Genomic DNA, 7650 nt, shown 5'->3' with positions numbered 1-7650 from the left:
ACACGTACGTACACGTGTGTACACGTACGTACACGTGTGTACACGTACGTACACGCGCAAGACATTAAGTTAACTTATACAAACCCCCCTTACCCCCCATAAACTCATGTCATCTATTATACACTTATTTATGTCCTGCCAAACCCCAAAAACAGGACTAAGTGCATACAATACTCACAAGCTTTATTTAAATTGTATACAAATGTATTGCTACTCTAGTTAACTTAACACAACAGTCTTACACGCATTCGATCTCGTGGTCTATCTATAGATAGCATCCCCTTTTTTTTTCCTCTCATATTTACTATGTATTTTATTTATTATACACACTACAATTTCAGTATAAGTTAATGTAGCTTAATTAATAAAGCAAGGCACTGAAAATGCCAAGATGAGTCGCACGACTCCATAAACACAAAGGTTTGGTCCTAGCCTTCCTATTAGTTCTTAGTAGACTTACACATGCAAGTCTCCACGCCCCAGTGAGAATGCCCTTAAAATCAGCAGTGATCTAAAGGAGCAGGTATCAAGCACACTCTTAAGTAGCTCATAACACCTTGCTAAGCCACACCCCCACGGGATACAGCAGTGATAAAAATTAAGCCATAAACGAAAGTTTGACTAAGCCATACTAAAAAGGGTTGGTAAATTTCGTGCCAGCCACCGCGGTCATACGATTAACCCAAACTAATAGGCCCACGGCGTAAAGCGTGTTTAAGATACCTTTGCACTAAAGTTAAAACTTAACTAAGCCGTAAAAAAGCTACAGTTACCATAAAATAGACCACGAAAGTGACTTTATAATAATCTGACTACACGATAGCTAAGACCCAAACTGGGATTAGATACCCCACTATGCTTAGCCCTAAACATAGATAATTTTACAACAAAATAATTCGCCAGAGGACTACTAGCAATAGCTTAAAACTCAAAGGACTTGGCGGTGCTTTATATCCCTCTAGAGGAGCCTGTTCTATAATCGATAAACCCCGATAAACCTCACCACCCTTTGCTAATTCAGTCTATATACCGCCATCTTCAGCAAACCCTCAAAAGGTAGAATAGTAAGCACAATCATTTTACATAAAAAAGTTAGGTCAAGGTGTAACTTATGGGGTGGGAAGAAATGGGCTACATTTTCTACCCAAGAACATTCCACGAACGTTTTTATGAAATTAAAAACTGAAGGAGGATTTAGTAGTAAATTAAGAATAGAGAGCTTAATTGAATAGGGCCATGAAGCACGCACACACCGCCCGTCACCCTCCTCAAGTAATAAGACACAACCATAACCATATTAACTTAACTAAGACACAAGAGGAGACAAGTCGTAACAAGGTAAGCATACCGGAAGGTGTGCTTGGATTAATCAAAGTGTAGCTTAACTAAAGCGTCTGGCCTACACCCAGAAGATTTCATTACTTATGACCACTTTGAACAAAAGCTAGCCCAACTAACCCCAAACTTAAGTATCACAGACATATAAAGTAAAACATTTAGTTAAATAATAAAAGTATAGGAGATAGAAATTTTAATTGGAGCGATAGAGATAGTACCGTAAGGGAATGATGAAAGACATCTTAACAGTATTAAACAGCAAAGATTACCCCTTTTACCTTTTGCATAATGAACTAGCCAGAAACGACTTAACAAAGAGAACTTAAGCTAAGCTCCCCGAAACCAGACGAGCTACCCATAAACAATCTAAAAGGATCAACTCATCTATGTAGCAAAATAGTGAGAAGATTTGTGGGTAGAGGTGAAAAGCCTAACGAGCCTGGTGATAGCTGGTTGCCCACAAACAGAATTTTAGTTCAACTTTAAATTTACCTAAAAAAACAAAATTTAATGTAAATTTAAAATATAGTCTAAGAAGGTACAGCTTCTTAGAATCAGGATACAACCTTTATTAGAGAGTATATACTAACATCACCATAGTTGGCTTAAAAGCAGCCACCAATTGAGAAAGCGTTCCAGCTCAACAAACAATATAACTTAATCCCAATCATATTACATCAACTCCTAATTATACCTCCTGGGCCATTCTATTTAAATATAGAAGCAACAATGCTAGTATGAGTAACAAGAACTATTTTCTCCCCGCATAAGCTTATATCAGAAACGGATAGACCACTGATAGTTAACAATCTGATAATATCAACCCAAAAATGAAATACTTATCTACCCTATTGTTAACCCAACACAGGCATGCATTTAAGGAAAGATTAAAAGGAGTAAAAGGAACTCGGCAAACACAAACCCCGCCTGTTTACCAAAAACATCACCTCCAGCATTTCTAGTATTGGAGGCACTGCCTGCCCAGTGACACTTGTTTAACGGCCGCGGTATCCTGACCGTGCAAAGGTAGCATAATCATTTGTTCTCTAAATAAGGACTTGTATGAATGGCCACACGAGGGTTTAACTGTCTCTTATTCCCAATCAGTGAAATTGACCTTCCCGTGAAGAGGCGGGAATGCCACAATAAGACGAGAAGACCCTATGGAGCTTTAATTAACTAACCCAAACTTATGGATACTAAATACCTACAAGGCATAACATTACACCATTATTGTGGGTTAGCAATTTAGGTTGGGGTGACCTCGGAATATAAAAAAACTCCCGAGTGATTAAAATTTAGACCCACAAGTCAAAATATAACATCACTTATTGATCCAATAATTTTTGATCAACGGAACAAGTTACCCTAGGGATAACAGCGCAATCCTATTCAAGAGTCCATATCGACAATAGGGTTTACGACCTCGATGTTGGATCAGGACATCCTAATGGTGCAGCAGCTATTAAGGGTTCGTTTGTTCAACGATTAAAGTCCTACGTGATCTGAGTTCAGACCGGAGTAATCCAGGTCGGTTTCTATCTATTATATAACCTCCCCCAGTACGAAAGGACAAGGGATGTAAGGCCTACCTCACAAAGGCGCCTTAAAACTAATAGATGAAGTCAACTCAATCTAACCAGTTTATCTCCTCATAAGCCCGAGAAAAGGGGCTTTGTTAGGGTGGCAGAGCCCGGTAACTGCGTAAAACTTAAACCTTTATTATCAGAGGTTCAATTCCTCTCCCTAACAAAATGTTCTTTATCAACATTATCTCTCTTATCATCCCAATCCTTCTTGCCGTAGCCTTCCTCACCCTCGTTGAACGAAAAGTCTTAGGCTACATACAACTTCGAAAAGGGCCTAATATCGTAGGCCCCTACGGCCTCCTTCAACCAATCGCAGATGCAGTAAAACTCTTCACAAAAGAACCTCTACGACCACTTACATCCTCCATATCAATATTCATTCTAGCCCCCATTCTAGCTCTATCACTAGCCCTAACTATATGAATCCCTCTCCCAATGCCCTACCCACTCATTAATATAAACTTAGGAGTCCTATTCATACTAGCAATATCAAGTCTCGCCGTATACTCCATCCTTTGGTCAGGATGAGCCTCAAACTCCAAATACGCTCTAATCGGAGCCCTCCGAGCAGTAGCTCAAACAATCTCATATGAAGTAACACTAGCAATCATTCTCCTATCAGTCCTCCTAATAAACGGGTCATTTACACTATCCACACTAATTATCACCCAAGAACATATATGACTAATCTTTCCGGCCTGGCCCCTAGCCATGATATGATTCATTTCTACTCTAGCAGAAACTAACCGAGCCCCCTTCGACTTAACTGAAGGAGAATCCGAACTAGTTTCTGGATTTAACGTAGAGTATGCAGCGGGTCCTTTTGCCCTATTCTTTCTAGCAGAGTACGCAAATATCATTATAATAAATATCCTCACAACAATTCTATTCTTCGGTGCATTCCACAACCCATTTATACCAGAACTCTACTCTATTAACTTCACTATAAAAACCCTCTTACTAACTATCTGCTTCCTATGAATTCGAGCATCATACCCTCGATTCCGCTATGATCAATTAATACACTTATTGTGAAAAAATTTTCTACCCCTAACTTTAGCCCTATGCATATGACATGTTGCCTTACCCATTATTACCGCGAGTATCCCACCCCAAACATAAGAAATATGTCTGATAAAAGAGTTACTTTGATAGAGTAAATAATAGAGGTTTAAATCCTCTTATTTCTAGAATAATAGGCTTCGAACCTAATCTTAAGAATTCAAAGATCTTCGTGCTACCAAACTTACACTATATTCTACAGTAAGGTCAGCTAAATTAAGCTATCGGGCCCATACCCCGAAAATGTTGGTTTATACCCTTCCCGTACTAATAAAACCCCCTATTCTCACTATTATTATAGCAACTATCATGGCAGGGACCATAATCGTCATACTAAGCTCGCACTGATTACTGATCTGAATTGGATTCGAAATAAACATGCTAGCCATCATCCCTATCCTCATAAAAAAGTATAATCCACGAGCCATAGAAGCCTCTACAAAATATTTTCTTACACAAGCTACTGCCTCAATATTACTAATAATAGGAGTCACCATTAACCTTCTTTACTCCGGCCAATGAGTAATCTCAAAAATCTCAAACCCCATCGCATCCATCATAATAACCACCGCCCTAACAATAAAACTAGGCCTATCTCCATTCCACTTCTGAGTTCCCGAAGTAGCACAAGGAGTAACACTTATATCAGGAATAATCCTACTAACATGACAAAAAATCGCACCTATATCCATCCTATATCAAATCTCCCCATCAATTAACACCAACCTTCTTATACTAATAGCCCTCGCATCCGTTCTAGTAGGAGGCTGAGGCGGACTAAATCAAACTCAACTACGAAAAATCATAGCATACTCCTCCATTGCCCACATAGGCTGAATAGCCGCTATCATTATTTACAACCCTACAATAATAATCCTAAACTTAACTTTATATATTCTAATAACACTATCTACCTTCATACTATTCATATTAAACTCATCCACCACAACCTTATCCTTATCCCACATATGAAATAAATTTCCCCTAATCACCTCCATAATCTTAATCTTAATATTATCCCTAGGAGGACTACCCCCATTATCTGGCTTCATCCCTAAATGAATAATTATTCAAGAATTAACAAAAAATAACATAATTATTATTCCAACACTAATAGCCATCACCGCTCTACTTAACTTATATTTCTACCTGCGACTCACATATAGCACCGCACTTACCATATTCCCGTCCACAAATAACATAAAAATAAAATGACAATTCGAGTACACAAAAAAGGCAACCCTACTACCCCCCTTAATCATTATCTCAACTATACTACTCCCGCTAACACCTATATTATCAGTCTTGGACTAGGAGTTTAGGTTAGACCAGACCAAGAGCCTTCAAAGCTCTAAGCAAGTGCTATACACTTAACCCCTGACCAAATCACCTCTAAGGGCTGCAAGAATCTATCTTACATCAATTGAATGCAAATCAAACACTTTAATTAAGCTAAGCCCTCCCTAGATTGGTGAGCTTCTACCTCACGAAATTTTAGTTAACAGCTAAATACCCTAGTAACTGGCTTCAATCTACCTTCTCCCGCCGCGTAGAAAAAAAAGGCGGGAGAAGCCCCGGCGGCGTCTAGGCTGCTTCTTTGAATTTGCAATTCAATATGAAAATTCACCACAGAGCTTGGCAAAAAGAGGACTTAAACCTCTATTTTTAGATTTACAGTCTAATGCTTTTATCAGCCATTTTACCTATGTTCATTAACCGATGACTGTTCTCTACTAATCACAAAGATATTGGTACTTTATACTTACTATTTGGAGCATGAGCCGGCATAGTAGGCACTGCCTTGAGCCTCCTCATCCGAGCCGAACTAGGTCAGCCCGGTACTTTACTAGGCGACGATCAAATTTATAACGTCGTCGTAACCGCCCATGCTTTCGTAATAATCTTCTTCATAGTCATGCCCATTATAATTGGGGGCTTTGGAAACTGACTAGTGCCATTAATAATTGGTGCTCCGGACATGGCATTCCCCCGAATAAATAACATGAGCTTCTGACTTCTTCCTCCATCTTTTCTTCTACTATTAGCATCTTCTATGGTAGAAGCAGGTGCAGGAACGGGGTGGACCGTTTACCCCCCACTGGCTGGCAATCTGGCCCATGCAGGAGCATCCGTTGATCTTACAATTTTCTCCTTACATTTAGCCGGAGTCTCTTCTATTTTAGGGGCAATTAATTTCATTACTACTATTATCAACATAAAACCCCCTGCAATATCCCAGTATCAAACCCCCCTATTTGTATGATCAGTACTAATTACAGCAGTTCTACTCCTACTATCCCTGCCTGTACTGGCTGCTGGAATTACAATACTTTTAACAGACCGTAATCTTAATACGACATTTTTCGATCCCGCTGGAGGAGGAGACCCTATCCTATATCAACACTTATTCTGATTCTTCGGACATCCTGAAGTTTACATTCTTATCCTGCCAGGGTTCGGAATAATTTCTCACATTGTCACTTACTACTCAGGGAAAAAAGAGCCTTTCGGCTATATAGGAATAGTATGGGCAATAATATCTATTGGGTTTTTAGGCTTTATCGTATGAGCTCACCATATGTTTACTGTAGGAATAGACGTAGACACACGAGCATACTTCACATCCGCCACTATAATTATCGCTATTCCAACAGGAGTAAAAGTATTTAGTTGACTGGCAACACTTCACGGAGGCAATATTAAATGATCTCCAGCTATGCTATGAGCTTTAGGGTTTATTTTCTTATTCACAGTAGGCGGGCTAACAGGCATTGTCCTAGCTAATTCGTCCTTAGACATCGTTCTTCATGATACGTATTATGTTGTAGCTCATTTTCACTATGTGCTCTCAATGGGAGCAGTTTTTGCCATTATGGGAGGATTTGCCCACTGATTCCCCTTATTCTCAGGTTATACTCTTAACGATACTTGAGCAAAGATTCACTTTACAATTATATTTGTGGGAGTAAATATAACTTTCTTCCCTCAGCATTTCCTAGGTTTATCCGGAATACCTCGTCGGTACTCTGACTATCCAGATGCATATACCACCTGAAATACCGTCTCCTCTATAGGATCGTTTATCTCGCTTACAGCGGTGATGCTTATAATTTTTATAATCTGAGAGGCCTTTGCATCCAAACGAGAAGTTGCTATAGTAGAACTTACTACAACTAATATTGAATGACTACATGGATGTCCCCCTCCATATCACACGTTCGAAGAACCTACATATGTAATCCAAAAATAAGAAAGGAAGGAATCGAACCCCCTAAAATTGGTTTCAAGCCAATGTCATAACCACTATGTCTTTCTCAATCAGGAGGTATTAGTAAAATATTACATAACTTTGTCAAGGTTAAATTATAGGTGAAACCCCTATATACCTCTATGGCGTACCCATTTCAACTCGGATTACAGGACGCAACCTCCCCTATTATAGAGGAGCTACTTCATTTTCATGACCATACACTAATAATTGTATTCTTAATCAGTTCTTTAGTTCTCTACATCATTTCCCTAATATTGACTACAAAATTAACTCATACAAGCACAATAGACGCACAGGAAGTAGAAACAGTATGAACTATCCTACCCGCCATTATCCTAATCCTAATCGCTCTACCTTCCCTCCGAATCCTTTATATAATAGACGAAATCA

At 39.1% G+C, this 7650-nt stretch overlaps 1 pseudogene; it reads left to right on the top strand.

Moving 5' to 3' along the window:
- The first annotated feature begins 415 nt into the window (after positions 1-415).
- LOC144310051 (18S ribosomal RNA) lies at positions 416-1371 on the top strand (annotated as a pseudogene).
- Positions 1372-7650: the final 6279 nt, after the last annotated feature.

The sequence above is a fragment of the Canis aureus genome, unplaced genomic scaffold, assembly GCF_053574225.1.
Source record: "Canis aureus isolate CA01 unplaced genomic scaffold, VMU_Caureus_v.1.0 ptg000369l_RagTag, whole genome shotgun sequence".
In the NCBI taxonomy this organism is placed as follows: Eukaryota; Metazoa; Chordata; class Mammalia; order Carnivora; family Canidae; genus Canis; species Canis aureus.
The sequence above is the reverse complement of the archived record's forward strand: the minus strand, read 5'-3'. Positions and strand labels throughout refer to the sequence as shown.